General features: G+C 36.1%; 1 protein-coding gene across 1 annotated transcript in view; it reads right to left on the reverse strand.

Moving 5' to 3' along the window:
* DLGAP1 (DLG associated protein 1) overlaps positions 1-23,493 on the reverse strand; it is a 771,821-nt gene extending 748,328 nt beyond the window's left edge. Inside the window, 1 exon segment of the mRNA XM_047697015.1 lies at positions 23,377-23,493. The gene's annotated coding sequence lies outside the window, so the exon portion shown is untranslated.
* Positions 23,494-24,471: the final 978 nt, after the last annotated feature.

Genomic DNA, 24,471 nt, shown 5'->3' on the forward strand with positions numbered 1-24,471 from the left:
TGAGGAGGTAATTCAATTTTGAAAAATGGAGTTAAATCATTAAATTCCTGTCAAAACTATTACACTTAATTGTAGTATTTATAGGCTTAGAATTATCTATCAGTTTTATTTCAACACTTTTCATTACCAACCTTCTACTTAATTTTATAACATAATAAATTCCATACCAACATGCAGAATTTTGCCATTTTGAAAAACTTTGTTAACCCATGTAGGGGTAAGTGATTTTAACGTACAATAATGTCCTTGGAAAACTTGTTTAGGGAAAAAATAAAAAGAAATTATTAACTAAATCTCCACAGCAATATCTTGGGATTAACCAGACAAACATGCACTCCTGTCCATGCACACACAAACTCATTTAAGTTTTGCTTTTCCGCATTTTACTTCACTTCCTTCCTAGCCTTTTAAAGGTTATTAAAAAATGACCCACTTATTCTTTAGCAGAAGAATTATGTTTGTAGTGTTTTCTGTATATTGTATTCAATCATCCAGTGACTACTTGTTAATTGCAACCTTCCTGATGCTTGGCATAAATCAGTTAAGATAAAACAACTTCCACAGGGAGCTTACACTCTGGTATCAGAAGACAGACAACAAACAATAGATATAATGAATAAGTAACTTCTCTAGTAGTTTGGAAAGTGACATGTGCCATGGAATAAAGAAAAAAAAAAATAGACCGGGTTGGTTGATAGAAAGTACTGGACAATGAAAGTTGATGTAACCTGGAACACTGAAGAGGGTGGCCTGAGCAGGTATCCTTGAGAAAGAGGACCTGAAGGAGGAGGCGTCAGCCATGCAGCAATAGGAGGGAAGAGCATTTTGGTCAGTCAAGGATATTTTTGTTCATTAAAACTGATTGTACAATCTTATCTTTGTTAGAGAAAATTTCAATTGTAAAAAACTAGGTTGATCATTGAACCACTCAAGATGGTAATCATTTCGCTTCTGCAAATGGGCATGGCTAGTAGCATATCTAAGGTAAGAAATTCACCAGGCTTCCCTCTGAACCAAAAGAGAGGTAATCAACTGGGAACCATAAGAGTAAGAAGACCCTCAGCAGGTGGGCTCCGGAACTGATGCCATTTACTGTTAAACTAAACTGAATAAGATTAGATAACGAGTGGAACTTCACCAAAGGTTAGTCCTTACAAATGGCTAGAGAGCATGCTGCAGGGACATGCAGTAAAGAAACTGAAAACAAAGAAGTGACTAGAACTTGCTGGGAGCAGTATTCAGCAAGACCTCCATGATGGACAAAGTCAGGTCTGTTAGAGAAATGCAGTTGAGGACAGCAGTGTCTGGAGCTCAGATAGAGAACATCTTCCCCCACCAGGGGCCAGAGATCAGATAGTGGTTTCAGAAGCCAGCTCCTAAATTTGTATTATTTCTCAACTCAAATTACTACTTCCTCAAAGAAGTCTTTCCAAATCTACTACATAAACTTGCCTGGCTGTACAATCTCATAAGATTTCTAGAACTGTAATGGAATTAGTAATTATGTAAGACTGATTTACAGCATGTGTCTCCTTCTAAGATAAAAGTTTCATTTGGGCCAAGAACCAAGGTTTGTTGGAATTATTTCCCCTTGTTTTGCCAGCACCTAGCCTAGTATCTGGATAAAACAAGAACACCATAAATGCTCCTCAAATGAGTAAATGAGGACATTCACAAAACAGAGCCTCAGAGTGATTATGACATAAAATGTAGCCAATTATTTTAGTAGGATGTACACAGGAGCATGGTCAAGAGAAAAAAAAAATAGTTGGCAGGAGGTAACAAAAGACCAGATGTCAGTAGAAATAAAGAAAATGTACTGATTTCAATAATTGAAAACATTGTTCTGCTTTCATGGCTTACAGAGGGACAATATAGGAAACACTTACCTGAAGAACGGTATCTGTATTTTATCCCCAAAAATTAAATTTGGGGAATTAAATTAAAATGTATTCTCTGTGACTTAAATTATCCGTAATAGAGGCATTAACTTAATAATTTGACGAGGGCTTATGAGCCTCAAACATGTAATCAGACCATTAGGTGGCCTCCCAGTTCTGTCCCTTGTTAAATGGACAAGTCATTCAATTTCAATTTCCTCACCTGCAAAATGGGGATAGTAGTAAGAATGTAGTTATGTATGTGAAGTGCTTACAGTAGTACATGGCATAAGGTAAGTTGGATATACATTATTAATTGCTTTTGTTATCTATATACTTTTGATGATACAGACTCTACAGACTACCATGTTACTTTCTAAACATGTTATAATGAATTAAAGGCTTCCTTGCCCCAACAAATATACCTGGTACTTGGCAAATCTCTCTTTCTCCTCTTAATGAGCTTTTGATACATCTTTTTTAGAGGCACTTTATAACAGTACATTTCCTCAAATTCCTTGTCTAAGTAGACAAAGGAAAAGTTATAATCTTCTGGTATTATGCACTGAATACTATTAATATGCTTATAATTACCAAATTAATTGTAATTATACCTTTTAAATCAACCTGACAATCAATTAACTTTAAAACAAAGTGATTTTCAAAGTTAAATTAATGAAACTGAATTCAGCCCAGTTACCAGATATTAAAAAGGAAAACACACAAACCTTTTAAACAGAATTCATAAATACTCAGTGTCTCTAATATGTATATGATAGATTGTAATATTTTTACTCTGAAGTAGGAATGAATGAAGCCATACAATATTAGGCACATGGTAACTAACCAATAAATACTGATTGAACGAATAAATGGCTGAACTGATGATATTTCATATGTGATGGGCTAAGTAGCTTGTAGAATGATTGGGATCTGTCACTACTAAACATATTACCAATAACCGTACCATAGGTACTTGGCATAAGAATAGAAGGAAAAATGTAGACGTGATACAGGAAAAAAAAAATTTAAAAATCTTTTTCCATCACTGTATAGGACTTCTTTTGCTACTAGTTGAAAAAATGATTGATTAAAGGGAAATCAGAAGCAACACATCTCCTGATGGAGAGGAGAAGGGAGTTGAGGGAAATTGGAAGGGGAGGTGAACCATGAGAGACTATGGACTCTGAAAAACGATCTGAGAATTTTGAAGGGGTGGGGGGTAGGAGGTTGGGGGCACCAGGTGGTGGGTATTGTAGAGGGCACGGATTGCATGGAGCACTGGGTGTGGTGCAAAAATAATGAATACTGTTATGCTGAAAAAAATTAAAAAAATTAAAAAAAAAAAAAGAAGCAACACATCTCCTGTGCCCAAATGAATCCATCATATTGATATTCTCATCTAAATATTCTTCATCAAGTTTGGGTAGCCAGTGTTTGTCCATGTATTATATAGTGCAGGGCACTCTGAAAATAATAACAATCTCATGTGGGTATCAGATTAAATAACTATGTAGTATTTAAACTCTATATTGATATAAAAATACCTCAGGTTCTACGTACTATGCACAGGTGTAGGATACAGAAAAGCAGTGTGCCTCTGGACTCTACTTGTTCCTGTGGTAAAATGCTATTTCAGGGTATTTGGGGAAGACAGGAATCAGGCAGAGCTAGGGGAGATCTAAGTAGCAACCTTGTTTTAACTGCCACAGTCCTCCTCAGGGACATCCTAGAAACTGTACCTCTCGCCCCCCACTACCGCTGTGCCCCAGAGCACTGTGGATTCGCAGAGGGATCTCCCAGCACAAATGACAACAAAGACAGCAGCCAATGATGAATGGTGTCAGCCTCTGTGCAGTCCTCTGTCACTGCTCTCTGTCTACATGGTTGCAGCTGTGTCCTGACTACGTTAGGAAGGACTCAAGGCATTCGAGCTCTCTCAAGTTCAGGCTCTACTCTGTGCCCAGGTTATGATTAAACGATCAGGATCAACCTTCTCTGAGCCCTGTTGGTTACCCCGTGCCAGAATTTGGTCCTTAGATTCATGACTTTTCCCCATGCCCATATCCCTGCTAAGCTTCCCGTTTATTTAGGACAGGGGTCTTGTTAATTGTCACCACCCCCTTCTAGGGATTCAGTGGGTTTAAAAAATTATAGAGGGGGTGGGGAGGGGCATTTTCTACTACCAATTTCTCTCTTACCCTACTGATCTCATAGCAGGCCCTACACCCAAGCCTACTGGCCAGGTCCACACTTACAAACCCAAGAGAGGAGATACCCAAAGTGGAGAGGACACTTGTCTATTTTAAAATCTGCTCAGGCTTTACCGTTTCCATACAAAATTTGAAAGAGCACAGGAAATAAAGATCAGTCCTCACACATTTCTGTTTCATACACATGATATGGATCTGAGATTCCTTGGGCTTTGCTCTACCAACAGTTAGAATGCCTGCTCATGACTTGCTGTTGAATCTCTATCGCTGACAGCTTCACCAGCTTCACAATCTTCAGCTGGTACCATCTTTTCCAAATCATAGCATCTGCTCACCGGGCTTATCACCACGTTTCCTCTGCTCTAATAACATTATACAGGCCATGCCCGACCATAACATCACATAGAAATAGATATACTACTACTTTAAAACGATCGCCATATATTTTTTAAAGATACCATGGCATGTAATTTCCTTTGAAAATGTACTCAATGGAGTTTCCTATATACTCTAGCAATAAAGGAGTCCATTTCTTGCTCTATTTTATGCTCCTCAAGTTGAGATCAAAAGAATTGGAGGGAAAATGTTTTCCAGGGCTCCAAGGTCAGTATTTCATAAATAATTCTTGCACTGTACTTACTGATACTAAAAACTTGACAAATTAACAAGCTCCCCCGAAATGAGTTGTATATTCCCTACTCACCCATGACTGTGTTTTTCCTTACGTACCCCTTTTCCCCCCTAGAGTCTCAAGAGCAGATATAGAAGGGAAGAAGCTGAAGAGTAATTAGAATTTGATCCCACAAATGATCACACATGAATTTTTAACAGCTGTTGCAGTTGCAAACATATAGAACAGTGACTAAAATAAATAAAAAGAACTAAATGGTGTCTTTTTAGGGGCACCAGGGTGGCTCAGTGGGTTAAAGCCTCTGCCTTTGGCTTAGGTCATGATCCCAGGGTCCTGGAATCGAGCCCCACATCGGGCTCTCTGCTCAGCAGAGAGCCTGCTTCCTCCTCTCTCTCTGCCTGCCTCTCTGCCTACTTGTGATCTCTGTCTGTCAAATCAATAAATAAAATCTTTTTTTTAAAAAGGTGTCTTTTTAAAAGGAATAGGTCTCTGCTTATGAGTGAGTGGTACTAAAAAGGAAGGACCTCATTAGAAAGAAGTCCTATCACAGCATCCTGACATGACAAATGGCTCAAATACCTCTCAGGATTCATTGTATTCCATGTATCATTAAAGCAACTTCTCTCTTATAGCTTTGCCATTCTTCATTTAAAGGAAAATTCAGGTCATATCTATTGCTTCACATAGCAAAATTTCCTAATCTTTATGGAGAATAAGAGTTACTAAGACAGAACTGTTGAGCCATAGAACTGTGTTGTGTGAAAGACAGGAGGAAATCTGAAAGTTGTTAACATATTAAAATCAAGCCCAATTCAAGTGCAGGCAAAATTTAAAACAATGCCTTAAGCCAATTCTCAAGGAGAGTCTTACTGTAGAGTACAGTTGCTTTCCAAGAGTATCAGTAGAATATACTTACCAAGGTTTTCTTGAAGAAGACACTAGAGTTCCATCGTGAGGCAAAGAAAACTGGGAAGAGCAAGGTCTCTGTTTTTTAAAAATGTAATTTTTAATTTGCAAGGTCATTAAGAATGGCCACCTTAAGTCACTGTATTTTAATAATAACAAAAAAACTCAGTTTATTAACCAGCCTAAATAAGGGCATTATACCATAATTTAGGTCTTAAAATATCTTATATTTATTATTAATATCCAAGTACTTTATTATGAATATTCAAAGTACTTTACAGAGCTTCTGATTAATATAGAATTTTTCATCAAGATATATCCAAGAGTCTTTTCAGTTTGTGTTTTAACAAATTACTAGGATCTGCTTGTTTTACTAATAGTTACCTCTGTTATAAAAGTTTCAAGTTCTAAATGCATTATCTGTGGAACAGTGAACAGTAATAGTATTTGATATTACAGAGCCCTTAAGGCTCTGTGTTTTTTTTTCTCAACGTGGTGGTGCTGTATCGTCTTAAATTTTCTTCTTCTGTGTAATCAAATTTAGCCATTTGGTGGGTATCTAATTTTGTTATATGACAAAGGTTACAAATGAAAAGACTAAGAAGACAAAGTAGTGCATTATCCTGTTTGGAAACCAAAACAAATAAACCTAGTGCATGAAGCAAGCCCTACTGTGGGTGTGTTAATAAATCACACGAAGGTCCGAGGAGAAGAAATTAATTTTACCTCTTACCAGTAGTCATCACAGAGTATTAGAGAAAGGTGGAAGTACTTCAACTAAGTCTGAATATTTTGTGAAAAATCAACAGGAACACATGTCAAGGAAAGAGATTTTGAAAAGCCTCAAATATACTTGGGTGCACTCAGGATACAGCATTTTAATGGACAGGATTAAAACAAGAAGGAGGACAAGTTGATAAGAGAGGAGATCGTTGGCCATTTGTGCCCTTAAATCCCCATCTGATTTACATACTGTAGACAGTAGCCACTGAAAGTTTCCAAGTAGGAAAATCACATTTGAACTCTAGAAACAGAACTTGGTAGCAGCTGGAGAAACTTTTAGCACTTCCCACTCATCCATTTGTATCTTTACCTTCTTCCCTTCCAACTTTGAGGCCAATCCATCCACCCCTGATCAGATCTCAGTCTGTGAATCCACAGAGGGAACTTGACCCATCTCTGGTCTCTTCTCCCTCTACTTTCAATCTTGTCTTTGCCATTAACATTGCCTGGTAAGAATGTCATTATCAAATATTAATTCAATTCCAGAAGAAACACTTTCAAAAAAATAATGGAGCACAGTAGAAAGCCCTAGGGGTGTTTCCCCCCCTAAACAGAGCATGCTTTGAAAAGAGGCAGTTATGAGAAACTGAGGTAGTGTATTATTGCTCATATATCCAGTGTGTGTCCCTCCCACAATTTTAGAGCTGCTTGAGTCGTTTTAGCTGGTGGGTTAGGGGAAGTGACCATAACAACTCCAAATATGGAAGAAGATGACTATTTGATGAGCTCTGTTTTCTTTCTAGATGCATTAAAGCTGAACAGCTAAACCGGACCTAATTTTTAAAGGTTTATTTGAATTAAATATATATATTCTTTTATTATAGCTCAATAAATGATATATTGTCACAGTCTAGAGAATCTTATAATTCTTTTGTTCTCTTGAACACACCCCCACAGTACATTCTGACTCTCTTCTTAGCCAAAGCAGTAGCAAAACAGAGTAGGAGGCAAATACATAATGCCAGCAGGAGCTCTGTCAAATGTGGGACTTCATAATCAATGGGTCTAAGACCCCTCCATTTTCTCTCCTGTAAATACATCAACAGCTATGATTTTAATTCATTGTTGCTCATATTTATAATGAATTAAAGTTGCCCTTTTTTTTTTTTAAAGATTTTATTTATTTATTTGACAGAGAGAAATCACAAGTAGGCAGAGAGGCAGGCAGAGAGAGAGGAGGAAGCAGGCTCCCCGCTGAGCAGAAAGCCCGATGTGGGGCTCGAACCCAGGACCTGGGATCATGACCTGAGCCGAAGGCAGCGGCCTAACCCACTGAGCCACCCAGGCGCCCCTAAAGTTGCCCTTTTTAAGTTTTAAGAAAAAAAATCTGTGGTGGAAACCTTAATTTTACACACACACACACACACACACACACACACACACACACACACAAATACTACTGCAAAATAACCAAACACCTAAGATTGAAATAAAAGACTGATGACAGAAAAATAATTCTCAGGTGTTGTTTAAAAGAAGTGAAAATTACCAAGACCATTCCTCTTCTTGTATCTATTATGTATTATGAAATTAATGAAGTTGTTTTGAGTGCTAACATTAAAATAACTTTTATAACACTTTTAATTCCAGAACTTTAGGACAGAAAAGTAGCCCTTTTGAACAAGCAGCACTAGATACAATTAAAAAACATGGTTATTAACTTTGTCATCATTTATAAAAGGAGATATTTTAAACAGCAGTATCATCAATGTCTTTATCTCAGTTTGAGGACTACACAGTTGAATACAGAAATCATTTTCAATGGGCAGAAGCAATTGACATATTGTGTCAATTACGTTGACATCATATTGTTGACATTTATATTTGCTACAAACTTTTAGAAGATAAATATTAACTAACATAAAATAAGTTGGTAGAAATACTTTACACAGGGTCAATTTGTGTTAGCCATAAGAAATGTTATATACTGATAACATAAGAAGCAACTATGGCAAAACACTCAGCAGCTCCAAGTCTAGGGATGGGGGTCATTTGTCAGTGACCTTTTAATTTTGAATAACAGGGCTCCTTTGTACGATACTGAGAGTTTATCACTAGCAACTTCCAAGCAAAAGTAGCTTCTACCTCACAGATCACACTCACTTTAAAATCAAACTCTAAGAAAGGACACTAATGATCTCCAAATTTGATAGCATCCATCTGAACACAGAACACAGCTTTTGAGCACTCTAAGAAAAGCCAGAGCAGAACAATAGGTCATCTAGGGAAAATATTAAGTCAGTTCGATAATTGGAAAAAATAATGAGAATTTGAAAACTCTCAAATTCTCAAACTGTTATAAGAACATTCCATATTTTACCAGTTAGGACATCTCTTGATTCTAGGTATTATGTAATAAAAATGAGGAGGTAGCAGGGAATTAAATATACTTTGAAACACTTTTTAATGAATATTTTCATGCAGGAAACCCAATTTCTTTTGAATTTGTGGCAATTCTATTTATCCAATGTTTTGGATAAATAGTTCTATTTATCTAATTCAATTCTATTTTTTTGTCAATTCTATTTATCCAATGTTTTTCACTCTTCAAACTTTTAAGTAATCAAAAACTTTTAAATTCTGTAATTTTTGACTCAATCCAGAAACCCAGTAACAGAAGTTACTCAAGATTGTAAATATGAATCATGCTTATGTTCTCTATAGAAAATCAAATATTTCTATCTGCGCTTCATTAAAATATAAGCCACATACAATAAAACCATACACAACTTAGTATTTGTAAATTATATACCCTTGTATAAACACCACTTAGATCAGGATAAATATTCTTTACACCCCAGAAAGTTCCCTTGTGCCCATGGTAGTTGATACTCCCACTCCCAGTTGCTAAAAACCATTGTTCGGCTTTCTGTCACTGTTAGCTTATTTTCTTCAGAATTTTCTATCAGTAGAATTGTACAGTATGCAAAGTTTTATGTTTGGCTTCTTTCACTTTGAAAATGATGTTGAGATGTACCCAAGTTGTATGAATTAATAATCCATTTCTAAAAGCTGATAGCATTCCATTCTATTCCTATTGTTCAGTTTATGTCTCTACCAGTTGATGGACGCTTGCGGGGGTAGTTCCAGTTTTTATTATAAAGCTTCCAAAACATTTGAAACCAAGTCTTTGTATAAACTTGTGTTTTCATTCCTTTTGGAGAGCTACCTAGTGTTGGGGTTATAAGCCACAAGGAAAGGGCTTGCCTTCTTGGTGAGAAACTGTTTTACAAAGCAGCTGCACCATTGTGCATTTCTATTTGCAGTGTATGAGATTTCCAGTTGCCCTACATCCTTGCCAGCATGTGTTATTGTCAGGCTTTCATTTTACTCATCCTGCTGGGTGTGATTTCATTTGTGATTTTCATTTACATGTATCTAATGATGTTGAGCATCTATTCATGAGCTCACCTGCCATTCCTTATGTATTCTATGGTGAAATGTCTAGTCAAATAATTAGCTTAAGTTGTAGAACCCCTATATCTATTAGGTGCAATTTTTATCATCTGTTTTACAAATGTTTTCTAAGAAGTATGTTATGAAGAACAATATATCTTAATTTTACAAAGTCCAATTTATCATTTTCCTTTTATGAAAAATACTTTTCACCTCAGGTCACAAAAATAATCTCCTTTGTTTTCTTTTACATGATATAGTTTATAATTTAGAAGTCTATACTCCAGATTGAATTACCTTCCTTTATAGGTGATGTAATGATTGAAGATTTTTTTTTCCATAAGGATATGTAATTCTTCCAGCATGTTTATTGAAAAAAGTAGCATTTCTGTATCCAATTACTTTGGTTCTTTTATCAAAAGTCAATGTACCATATTCACAGACATTTTTTTCATTGATCTATATAAATATAGTTGACCACCACACTGCCTTAATGTATTATAGTTTTCAAAAGTAGTATATGGTAAGAGTTGTTATCAAATACTGTAAGCTTTTCAACTTTGTTTTCTTTAAAAATTGTTTTAATTATTCTTTTCCTTTGATCTCTCATTGGTCTTAGAATAACCTGGTCATTCTACTAAGATACTTTATGGGATCTCCTCTGTGATTACATTAAAACTATGGATCACTTTGTAAATAATATTAATATTGGTTTTCTAATCTATGAAAAGAGACTACCTCTCGGTTTACTTTTAAAAATTCCTGATTATGACTTATCAAAAAGAAAAGAGAATGGACCCAAATAAATAAAATCATGAATGAAAGAGGAGAGATCACAACGAACACCAAAGAAATACAGACAATTATAAGAACATAGTATGAGAAACTCTACACCAAATTTGACAATCTGGAAGAAATGGATGCATTCCTAGAGACATATAAACTACCACAACTGAACCAGGAAGAAATAGAAAGCCTCAACAGACCCATAACCAGTAAGGAGATTGAAACAGTCATCAAAAATCTCCAAACAAACAAAAGCCCAGGGCCAGATGGCTTCCCGGGGGAATTCTACCAAACATTTAAAGAAGAACTAATTCCTATTCTCCTGAAACTCTTCCAAAAAATAGAAATAGAAGGAAAACTTCCAAACTCATTTTATGAGGCCAGCATCACCTTGATCCCAAAACCAGACAAGGATCCCAACAAAAAAGAGAACTACAGACCAATATCCTTGATGAACACAGATGCAAAAATTCTCGCCAAAATACTAGCCAATAGGATTCAACAGTACATTAAAAGGATTATTTACCACGACCAAGTGGGATTTATTCCAGGGCTGCAAGGTTGGTTCAACATCCGCAAATCAATCAATGTGATACAATACGTTAGTAAAAGAAAGAACAAGAACCATATGATACTCTCCATAGATGCTGAAAAAGCATTTGACAAAGTCCAGCATCCCTTCCTGATCAAAACTCTTCAAAGTGTAGGGATAGAGGGCACATACCTCAATATTATCAAAGCCATCTATGAAAAACCCACCGCAAATATCATTCTCAATGGAGAAAAACTGAAAGCTTTTCCGCTAAGGTCAGGAACACGGCAGGGATGTCTGTTATCATCACTGCTATTTAACATAGTACTAGAAGTCCTAGCCTCAGCAATCAGACAACAAAAGGAAATTAAAGGCATCCAAATCGGCAAAGAAGAAGTCAAACTATCACTCTTTGCAGATGATATGATACTATATGTGGAAAACCCAAAAGACTCCACTCCAAAACTGCTAGAACTTGTACAGGAATTCAGTAAAGTGTCAGGATATAAAATCAATGCACAGAAATCAGTTGCATTTCTCTACACCAACAACAAGACAGAAGAAAGAGAAATTAAGGAGTCCATCCCATTTACAATTGCACCCAAAACTATAAGATACCTAGGAATAAACCTAACCAAAGAGACTAAGAATCTATACTCAGAAAACTATAAAGTACTCATGAAAGAAATTGAGGAAGACACAAAGAAATGGAAAAATGTTCCATGCTCCTGGATTGGAAGAATAAATATTGTGAAAATGTCTATGCTACCTAAAGCAATCTACACATTTAATGCAATTCCTATCAAAGTACCATCCATTTTTTTCAAAGAAATGGAACAAATAATCCTAAAATTTATATGGAACCAGAAAAGACCTCGAATAGCCAAAGGAATATTGAAAAAGAAAGCCAAAGTTGGTGGCATCACAATTCCGGACTTCAAGCTCTATTACAAAGCTGTCATCATCAAGACAGCATGGTACTGGCACAAAAACAGACACATAGATCAATGGAACAGAATAGAGAGCCCAGAAATGGACCCTCAACTCTATGGTCAACTCATCTTCGACAAAGCAGGAAAGAATGTCCAATGGAACAAAGACAGCCTCTTCAATAAATGGTGTTGGGAAAATTGGACAGCCACATGCAGAAAAATGAAATTGGATCATTTCCTTACACCACACACGAAAATAGACTCAAAATGGATGAAGGATCTCAATGTGAGAAAGGAATCCATCAAAATCCTCGAGGAGAACACAGGCAGCAACCTCTTCGACGTCAGCCGCAGCAACATCTTCCTAGGAACATCACCAAAGGCAAGGGAAGCAAGGGCAAAAATGAACTTTTGGGATTTTATCAAGATCAAAAGCTTTTGCACAGCAAAGGAAACAGTGAACAAACCAAAAGACAACTGACAGAATGGGAGAAGATATTTGCAAATGACATATCAGATAAAGGGCTAGTGTCCAAAATCTATAAAGAACTTAGCAAACTCAACACCCAAAGAACAAATAATCCAATCAAGAAATGGGCAGAGGACATGAACAGACATTTCTGCAAAGAAGACATCCAGATGGCCAACAGACACATGAAAAAGTGCTCCATATCACTCGGCATCAGGGAAATACAAATCAAAACCACCATGAGATATCACCTCACACCAGTCAGAATGGCTAAAATTAACAAGTCAGGAAATGACAGATGCTGGCGAGGATGCGGAGAAAGGGGAACCCTCCTACACTGTTGGTGGGAATGCAAGCTGGTGCAACCACTCTGGAAAACAGCATGGAGGTTCCTCAAAATGTTGAAAACAGAACTACCCTATGACCCAGCAATTGCACTGCTGGGTATTTACCCTACAGATACAAACGTAGTGATCCGAAGGGGCACGTGCACCCGAATGTTTATAGCAGCAATGTCTACAATAGCCAAACTATGGAAAGAACCTAGATGTCCATCTACAGACGAATGGATAAAGAAGATGTGGTATATATACACAATGGAATACTATGCAGCCATCAAAAGAAATGAAATCTTGCCATTTGCGACGACGTGGATGGAACTAGAGGGTATCATGCTTAGCGAAATAAGTCAATCGGAGAAAGACAACTATCATATGATCTCCCTGATATGAGGGAGAGGAGATGCAACATGGGGGGGTTGAGGGGGTAGGAGAAGAGTAAATGAAACAAGATGGGATTGGGAGGGAGACAAACCATAAGTGACTCTTAATCTCACAAAACAAACTGAGAGTTGATGGGGGGAGGGGGTTGGGAGAGGGGGTGGGGTTATGGATATTGGGGAGGGTTGTGCTATGGTGAGTGTTGTGAAGTGTGTAAACCTGGCGATTCGCAGACCTGTACCCCTGGGGTAAAAATATATGTTTATAAAGCTGTAAAAAAAAAAAAAAAAGAAAAAAGAAAGGATGAATACCCAAGTTTTGTAGCAACATGGACGGGACTGAAAGAGATTATGCTGAGTGAAATAAGTCAAGCAGAGAGAGTCAATTATCATATGGTTTCACTTATTTGTGGAGCATAACAAATAGCATGGAGGACAAGGGGAGATGGAGAGGAGAAGGGAGTTGAGGGAAATTGGAAGGGGAGGTGAACCATGAGAGACTATGGACTCTGAAAAACGATCTGAGAATTTTGAAGGGGTGGGGGGTGGGAGGTTGGGGGCACCAGGTGGTGGGTATTGTAGAGGGCACGGATTGCATGGAGCACTGGGTGTGGTGCAAAAATAATGAATACTGTTATGCTGAAAAAATAAAAAAAAATTATAAAAAAAAAAAATTCCTGATTATGGTTCATAGTTTTCAGCCTGCAGATATTGAATATATTGTGCTCAATTTATTCCCACGTAATGTTTTTTATGCTATTATAAATTATGTTGTTTTTAAATTTTCAATTTCCAATTATTTATCAGCATAGAGAAATACAATGAATTTGTGTTTCCTGAAAACTTCCTGAACTTAAAAAGGTTTTTTTTTCTCACCTTAGAGGTTTCTACAAAGAACACTGAATCATCTGATTAAAACAGTTTCACTTCCTTTTCAAACTCACACTTTTTTTCCCCCTGCATTATTGCACTGCCAACATCCTCAAGTAAAATACTGAGTAAAGGGGAGATTAGATATCTACGCCTTGTTTCTGATGTTAGAGAGAAACTATTATTTTTCACTGTTAAATTTGACATTAACCACAAGTTTTCTGACAATGTCATTTTTCAGGCTGAAGTGGTTCCCTTGTATTTGCTTCAAGTTTGTTATGGATTCTGTTAAATATTTGAGGGCAAATTAATTTTCTTGTGATGAGAACCTTTAAGATCTACTCTCTTAGCAGCGTTCAAACATGCAGCTGAGTATAATTAACCATAGGTGCCATGCTACACATTATATCTCCATTACATCCCATGACTTATTTTTATTGGAAATTTGCACCTTTTGGCCCCATTCACTCATTTTACCCACCCTTACATCCCTCTTTCAGCAAACCTCAAACAGTTTCGGAGAGAGATTCTTGAGCCAATTTGTTTTTAATAGTATTAGAATTTCAATCCACCTATTACATTAAATATATAATTTGTGTTCAATTTTTAATTTATTCAAAGTCAAACACTACAGAGCTTTCGAAGTTCCTCATGGAATTCTTTACTGGTCCTTTGATTTTTCCTAAAGATTTGGAGTATCACTATGACTACTGCAAACTTCCCATAATCTAGACAAAGTGAAAACTCAAAGGAACATGCCTTTTTTAAAAAAGCATTCCTAAGATCCTGACTCAGATGCAGATGCGAAAGGGAGAAATGGTATATTAATGGTTGTAATTGCAGTAGTTTCAAACATCTTTCCACCCTGCCCTAAGCAAATGGAAAACCTCAAACCTCAGCACTCTCTTGCATTTTGTAATCCTATAGAGTTGATCCCTTGTGGAATGCAATTTACAGATGAACTCTAAGACCTGAGACTGTAAACTCATCTCTAAACTCAGACTAGGGCCTTTTTGTAAATACTTCTGCACTGAAGTCAAGAAGCTTCCTGCCATCATGACAGCAGGACTCCTTGGCCACATACAGTAATAGAGAGATGCTTTTACAGCAACAAATCAGGCCCAGAAATCAAAGGAAATCCACAGGTTTCAAGTTGCTCAATCAAGAACTTGTCTTATCCCACTTCTTCTCAACTTGTATGGAAATGGCATCAATGTGCTAACACTAAAAATGTCAACTGATACTTAAGTGAATTTAATAGCTTCATCTGTGACAATTTAGATATTCAGTTGGAAATTGTTTTTCATAAATGGGTGGCATTGGTTGAAGGACTCAAAGAACATGAATTTTTTGTTTGTTGTTTAATTGGAGGATATGGTAGTTACAAAAATGACCAAAAATTCTTCCCCTCCCTGTGTTAACAGTGATGTTAGAGATCCTCTCAACCTTTTAGAAGTCTGTTGCTTTGGCCAATGCAACATTAGCATAAGTGATGTGAACAAAGTCTTGAAGAATGTTTACACAGTGGAGCTTTCCCTCTGGATGCTTTTAATACCTGATATCCACAAGAAAAGGCAGAGGTCACTTTGCTAGAGAGGAGAATCACAAATTTCCAGCCAACTGCCAGATCTGTTAGTGAGGCAGTCCAGGACTAACAGCTCCTCGCTAACTCTCAAACTGACCTCAAGTTCAAGAGCTAACTTAAGAGATCAGCAGAACCTCACTCAGAACAGCAAAATTTGGAGTCACATAAATGGCTGTTGTATTCAGCCATTTGATTTGGGGTGGTTTATTAAACTTCAAGGGTTAACAGACACATGATGAGAAAATAATGTGGCTTTTAAAACAGTTTCATAGGAAAGCAGGGTAACATGGCTCAATATTATGAAGCTTAGATTACCAGAATTTGCTGGCAGAGAAACTTCTATAAAGTTGGCACAGATGCTGAGGAAGTTTAGTTTTAAGCTTAACTTTAAAAAATAAAAATAAATAAAATTTGGGTAAATAGAGGTAAGCAGAAAAAACTCTGTAGATGAGAATATTAATGTCAGCACAGCTGAAAGGACAGAAGGAAAATGGAACTTATGAGCAAGTTCTTACATTTCAGTCAATTTGACAGAATATATGAAATGTCATACCTCTAAGTAGATTACTGGCTTTACCTTCAACCCAGGCCATTTGAAGTGACAGAAGCAGAAATAAAACCAAAACACTCTGATGGTCCTGTCCTTTATATTGGTCCATTATGCATCTAGGTTTAAGACCAGGTCGAAGAGGGGCACCTAGGTGGCTCAGTGGGTTAAAGCCTCTGCCTTCGGCTCAGGTCATGATCTCAGGGTCCTGGGATCGAGCCCCGCATCGGGCTCTCTGCTCTGCGAGGAGCCTGCTTCCCTCACTCTCTGCCTGCCTCTCTGCCTACTTGTGATCTCTCTCTGTCAAATAAATAAATAAAAATCTTTAAAAAAAAAAAAAAGAAAGACCAGGTCGAAGAAAGAGTTGAATTATATTCAGGTATTTGAATGTGCTTTTGGAAATGGAAGCATTTGTTTTCATTAAAATAATCTGTACAGTCATGTAAATCATTTTTATTTTATTAAGTTTACAAAAAGAAATCCAAAGTGTATGTTAAGCCGTTACTCTTTTCTTACCTTTTCTATCTCATGCTGCACAAAATATCATTGTTCTCCATTTGAAATAATAAACCTGTAACTTTACTTTAGATACAGGATCAGATTGTGCCAACTTGAGACTTGTACCTAATTACTAATCATGATGTGTCCAATCAAAAATGGTCATAATGTACTTGCTAACAGTTCTGTATATGAGCTACAATTTCAATTAATGTGTTTTTCATTTCTACTGAATTTACAAAGTGCCATTTCACTCTTACTCCCCCTTCAGATCACCATTAAAGAATACGGCAAGGAAGCCTATCTACAACTTCAGTTTATTTCAGTTTTACTATGGGTTTCGTAGAGCTGTGCTCGCTTTATGGGACTTCTGTCAGGGAATATTTGCACTTGCACTGAATGAGGTCTGTCTTCTTCACGGATTTGTAAACTCCTTGAGTGCAAAGACCAAATATCTTTAGATTTCCAAATTTATTCTCTGCATGGAGCTCAGTGTCTGGCATCTATCTAGCATGCACTGACCCAGTATTTGTTGAAAGGATGAATTAATGAAGGGATCTTTCTTTTGCATGCATGAGGTCTCAGTTTAAATGTTAGTAATGCAAACTGCTGAAGTCAATTTATTCCAGGGAGATTCAACAGCTGAGGTCCCAAACAGAAAAAAGATTCATAGGATCAAGAAACAGAAAGACCCGGTGGATCAAAGCAGGGTAATCCACAAGATGAGATGTGTTTCAAGAGGGAGTTAGGACATCAATTACACAGGGCCTTCTAAAGGGTTTGGAGTTCATTCTAAGTGCAATGGGAGAGACTGGAAGATTTATACAGGGTTTGATATGATATAATGCATGCAAAGATCACTCTTGCTACTGTGCAAGACATGGAGTGAAGGCAGGTGGGGGTGACAGCTAGGGGTGAAGTCAGGAAATCTAAAGGAGTGAAATTTTGACCTCTTTAGGTTCATGTTGTAGACAGGGAGAAAAGTGGATGAATATGTCATATTTTCTTGAGAATCATTAGGATACATCTGACAGATCAAAGAGGAATTGAGCTATTTCCCTGGTTTCTGTCCTGAGCAACTGAGTGTATGATGTTCCATTCACAGGCACACAGTCTATAAATGGGAGGGAGTGCATTAGAGGAAGAGTGGTGAAAACACAATCAGGTAGTAGTTTTTAAGTAAAAATTAAAAGTAAAAAGATAGAAATTCTGTATCCTATGCAGGCACTAATAAAAAGAAAGCCAAAAAAGCTGTAGTAAGGTCAAATAAGATTTTAGAACAAGGAATATAACCAGGAAAAAAGAGACATTTCATAACGATAAAGAGGTCAATTCATCAACCCTTACTTAGTAGGTCTGTACATATTAACAGAGCTTCGTATCACAAGAAGCAAAATTTGTTAGAACCAAAAGGAGACATAGACAAGTCCATAACTACAGTAAAAAAATACAGCCTGGAGGGGGAAAGGGATGCTTATTATAAATTATCTTTCCTAATCACACTTACTAATGAATTCACTCCAGTTTCCAATTTATGTTATGGAATATACCTAATTCTAACTTACTTCATCAGAACTGCTAAAATTATAGTCATAATTATTCCTTGCATAAAATTTCTCTGACACCAGTACCAAGGACCTCCAAAACTTCATGACTCAATAATCCAACAAGGGTTTATTATTTAACAAAAATAAAATGCTGAATGTCAATATTGAGTATTTATTCAAAAGACACATGTTCTGTCAATTAAAAAAAACAAAATATTGCATGCTAAGGGAGACATGATTTGACACAGTAAATACTGTAAGTGTGATCACAAGTCCACTAAAAATGGTTAGCTTTGGAATTTTCTGAATTAGAAGATTTGAAATACTTTTATATTTAAAATTCTTACATTAAAAGTTTCCATGTTACACCAACGACAAACATTCACATGTACCATTTTTATAGAGTCTTAAAATTCTAGAATATTTCCAAACATTATCTCATTCAATTCTCACAACTCAGGGAAGTTTGTTTTTCCCTAGAAGAAACAAACAAACAAAAAAATAAATCTCAAGATGACAAGAAAGTGGCCATAATTCACAGTAAGTGAAGTCACCTTGTCTTCTGACTTTATGTCCACTGCTCTTTCTTTCACATACTTAGTTTAATGTAAATATAAAGAGGTAGAAGGTATTTGTGTACCCACTTTATTCTTTGCCTGACAACCATCCTTTTTAATTATATTGTCAGGTTTTCAAAATACCCGTGTAGATCTTAGTAAATTTGCCAAAAAACACACTAAACATTTTGCTGTTCCTAGATAAAAGTGACTTTTATTTAAAAAAAGGAGGGGGAAGGAAAATTCACTAGACCACAATCTTCTTGAAATCATATTATAGAAGTGAACCTAAATAAGCTTATGTATGAAATGACTCTTCTAGAAAAATATCTCTAAAATACTGAAGTGGAGTTTCAACCCTATTTAAGAGCTAAGGTGCATCTAAATGTGTCCTAATTATAATCTAGTTAATTCTAGACCTGTATGAAAGTCTATGCTCCTTCCTGTCAATTCATACCAGGAATTGTGAATTACTGCTATTATCCATATTTTCAGGATGAGGATATGCAAATAACAGGAAAATGTGAATAAGAAAGAGTAGTTTCAGTTTTCTTATAAAGTAGAAATAAGATTAAGAATGTACACTAAGTACAAATAATGTATTATATACTTTGAAAAACAAAAAATATCATATGTACTAAGAGCTTTTTATCTCTGCAGATTTCCCACAAAACTTAAACAAGACAATTGTATTATCATTGAACACGGCAGTAAATAATACCAAATATGATTAGGTATTGACTTAATGAAAGGTCATAGCAATTAAAGTTGGCTTTAAATTTCTATTAATCACTAATAACAACCAAATGCTTAGTTTCCTTTGGAGCATTGGAGAATGGAATTTTTCTTCTCAGGAATTGACCTGGAATACATTAGATGTATGTAATCAGACACCTGAAGTTTCCCCTTATGACTTCACCATTCTACAAATCTACTCCTGGGTTCTACTCCTGCCCAAGAATTAAAGTAGTCCTCAGAAACTATATGAGAAATAGGATAATCTAGAAACTTCTAAAAAGTGTTATTAATGTTCTTGACATTGCATATTTCTGTCAGACAAAAAACAGATTTTTGCTCCTAACTCTGAAGGCAACTTTTTCTCCAAGAGTCTTTGATGGAAAAATAACATGGAAAACATGATAAAATGGAAGGTAGTTTTGAATTTAAATGGATACAGATTAGTCTCTATGCCCACTCCAATCATGCCTCTGTGCATTTCTTGGGGGTATGACTTTGAGCAAGTTACTTAATTCCTTGATCTTCATTTTATCTATAAATAAAACAGGAATATCTGGACTCATCTCACAAGATCATCTCCAGAATTTGAATAAAGTTCTTAGCATGTGGTGAACAATAAATATTACTTCCCCTTCCCAGTTCACAAATCTTAAAAAGCCACAGTCTAAGTATCTGGTAATGCACAATATTCCAAAAGCCATAGTCTCCTCTAAGCACCTACTGTGGCAGTGGAGTGTTTCCATTAACACGGAGTATTTATTTCTAGTAACACAAAGGTCACCTAAAACAGTCCCTGAACTTGATAATGCTTGAATTCTAATGATAGGCAATGGGATTTCTGGGTCTGTTATTTATATTTTTGCACTATACAAGATTATGTTCAAGGATTATAAATAGAAAAATGCATTAAATATTTGGATGAACACTCTCAAAGATCTTGCATTTTAAATATTGAAGAAATATTTTACACCACTAAGGCTAAATGGTTTTAAACTTTTGCTTTCTCTTCACTCATAGTTTCTAACTCTTGCAAAATTACATAAGTACTTTTTAGTCTGCTAGAAACTGTAAGTGACTAGAAAAACAAAGTTTACAAAATTTGTTCTAAGGTCTAATATTGCCCTGTTGCTCTCTCTGAAAGACATTATGGTATACATAGTTGCAAATGTTTCAGCAAAATAATTATACTGTTCTTATAAAAAAAAGTCTGGCTTAAGCCCTGATCATATAAAAAAGTAGATTAGATATATTAATAATTTACTTTATTGGTTAATCCTATATATGCCATAAATCTTTATATGCATATTGAAAGATCTTTTTTTTAATTATTGCTTTTTTTTTAACAATTAACTTATTTTAAAACATCCTGGGAAAAAATGAAAACAATCAAATGGATAGAAAAACCTAAAAAAGTTTTCATTTTCTTGTTTTCAACAATTCATAAAGAACATCATCAAGCCTAGAACATAGTTTTCCATGGTCAGTATCAAGTCTCCACATGAGACACAGCCCAAGTTTTCCTCTTCCTAAATCTCACTGGTCATTTGAAACCCAGTACTATACTATGGTGAATAATATCGGAGTCAGAATTGAGCATTAAGATTGGATGATGGAAAAAAGACTGGATTAAGGAATTAACTTCTAAGTACTCCCTAGCCCTAGAGATAAGCCTGTATATGAAGTTAGAAGTTTAGATGGAGTACCTAGTAGAAAGTCATGGTATCCTTATTACCTAGTATTTTACAATTTCACAGATTCAAAAGGTTTGGTCAGCAGTTTAAAACACAAATTACAGTTGAAATAGCAAGCTCTGATATTAGGAATCATCAAAGTGTGAAGCAATTTAAAATAGAAGCTATGTAGATTCCTCTGGAAAGAATCAAGTTTTGGAATTTTAAAAGTGGTTATCCTGGAGGTAATTTAGTAACATCATGAAATAAGATTTGCATTTAAACTAAATTTATATATTTTATGGGTATAAATTGATGAACATAATGAATCATGTCCAAGAATTAAACCATGACCTGAGAATTTGCATATATTAATATTTTGTTATCAATTCCATAGAACATTCTGCTTCAAGGTCCACCAGTTGAAGATAACAGCAGCAATGACACCAGAGGTAGATGAGAAAGTATTTACGAAGAATAATTACAATACTAACAGTAGAGGTATTAATAACAGTTCACATGCATTGATTATTTCTGTATCATATAGTAGACATTATTTAATACTCACAAAAATTATTGTAGATATTCTATTATTCTCATTTCAAAGATGAAAAGCTTTGGAAGGTAAATTACCCAATATCAAAATGCTACAAAGTGGCAGATAGGAAATCATAAAGTTTAAGATAACAAGAATCTCAAAAATATAATAATGCCAGATGTAAAAAAAAAAAAAAATTCTACTCTTGAAAAAACATAGTAATGTCTTCCTAGGGTCGACTAGGTAAGATAAGGAAAATTTAAGTAGGAAAAATTACAGATGAGAATGTAAGTCCTCAGAGAAAATAGTATCAAGGACTAGTGAATCTATAAAAACCCTTACAAATGTTTGCACAATCACTTAAGGATAGTCATTTATTGAACAACTTCTCTTTAAGTCTAGTACTAAGCCCTTTTTGTAAATTAGCTCTTCGGCCAAAGTCATGGCCAAAAGTTGGCACAGTCCATGTTCTAGCCACAGATTATTGTTCCTACAGCCCATGTTCTCTGCCACAATGCTATGATCATGGGGCGTTTACATGTCTCAGTCTTCCCAGTTTCCCATTTACCAGGTTTTGTTCACAAGGAACCTTTGGGATATCCCTTCCCTGCACTGAGCATAAGATACTTGAAAGTTGTTACAGGTTGAAGGTGAACACGCATTTCAAGAGGATCGAAGGGTCTAAATCCTCCATCTAAATATGCAGCATTTTTCCATTTATGTCTAAGAGGTACTAACTTACCTGGAGTCTCAGATATGTGAGGTGGCAGAGTAACCTGAATGCTTGAGAAGCAAAACCTTTGGATGACTTGTATTTCTCAACACCTATCTACCCAAGATAAATTCACATCATGGCCAAAGCACCATTTCATCACTTAGCTTGTGTCTTCATGGCAGCTACTGGAGCTTCTAAGAGATGGCACGTCACCTATGCCATTTAACCCCTCCGGATTGATTTCCTGCAGTAACTACTTCAATTTTGCCTTCTGATTCAACTTTACTGTCTTTTTTCAATCCCAGTTCTATTTTGCTAATTAATCCTAACTGGAATGACTGGCAATTTCATATATTGGAGCAGAAAATTTTGATGTTGAGGAAAAGATATCAGAAGCAAATTTACATGCATTTGAAGTACAGGTAAGGGAAGCCCACAGTTAGGGAAGGATCTGCATAAAGATAATCACAATAGGTACATTTTCATCATAACCCCATTCCAGGGGATAGCGTTCTCCATTTTACAGTTATTTTTCAGCAATAAAAATAATTTAGATTGTAGCAATTACAGGTTTCATAAACCATATTGCAGTTATATTTTACAAGAAGAATGCTTGTCATGAAACTCCCTTATACTAAATGTTAAGTCCCTATACTTTACGCAGTAATAAAATATCTCTAAATACATCAGCATATGCTTAGCTAATAATAAACATTTCAGTCCATATACCAATGCCTTTTTGTGGGAGCCTATTTTTTCCCCTCCACCATGTGTCTCTTTAGCTATAACCTTCCAAGCAGAAATACTTCTCAGCAGATCATGTCAGATATCATCAGCAAAGAGTAAATTATTTTGAAAATCTTACCTGATCTTAGTGAGACGAGCGTAATCTGTTCCCCAACTCCATTAATCGGAGCTTATATCTAAGGAAACCAGACGTTTGCTGGTCCCAGGAAGAGGTATCAGTAGCAGTCACTGAAAGTGCTCCAGAGTACCAATTCACAAGTACTGAAACAGAGGGAACAGAAAACAAGCACAAATCTGTAAACAGAGCTGCACAGTCACTTAGTTACTTTTTTCAGTATTAACATATAAACGTTAAACCACATGCACAACAGCCTCAGCCTCATCCTATCTTCAAAACAATAGTTCATTGGCAGGCTACTCTAGTCATCAAGAATGTGAGCTCTGGGTCTAACACCTAGACCTCACGTCACACCTCAAGCCACCCACCTGCCTCTTGGGCAAGCTATGGGACACCCCTGCAGAAGACTGTGAGAAGGACAAATTAATACAAGTGCTTTTAACAGTGGCTCAATAAAGAGTAGTATTTTATCCCCCCACTCTTTTTTCACTGTTCTCAGTGAAAGGAAAACAGAACACCCATTTATTGAACACATAATATAAAGCAGTGGGTGGTACTTTATAGAAATTATCTCACTTCAATCTTCAGATGACATGCTATTAATCTGTTTTACAAATAAGGAAACCAAGATCTGGGGAATTAGTAATTCTATCCATGTTAGACAACAAGAAACAGTATAATTGGGACCTAAACTAGGTCTGCCTGATTTCCAAAGTCTTTGCTGAACCCCCATGTTGGAGGGCTCATTTGGAGTATTTTGATGCTATCCAGAGCAAAACAGTAAAAGTATGAAATTTAACTCTTACTATTGGTTTCATATAAAATACTATTTTTATAAACTTGCCTTAAGTTTACTTATACTGAGTTTAGTAGATTGAATGCAACTAAAATCAGCCAATGAAATTTAGCACATGAAATACATTAGAACATTCAAAGAAATTTTTTTTTCAGATTTTATTTATTTTAGAGAGATAGCAAGTGTGCCCTTGTCCACTTGTGTGTGCCAGTAGGGATAAGGGCAGAAGAGGGACGGAGAGGAAAAGGGAGAGAACACAAACTTGTTCTGAGCCTGGAGCTCGATCCCATGACCCCGAG

Source organism: Lutra lutra, chromosome 12, assembly GCF_902655055.1.
Source record: "Lutra lutra chromosome 12, mLutLut1.2, whole genome shotgun sequence".
NCBI lineage: Eukaryota > Metazoa > Chordata > Mammalia > Carnivora > Mustelidae > Lutra > Lutra lutra.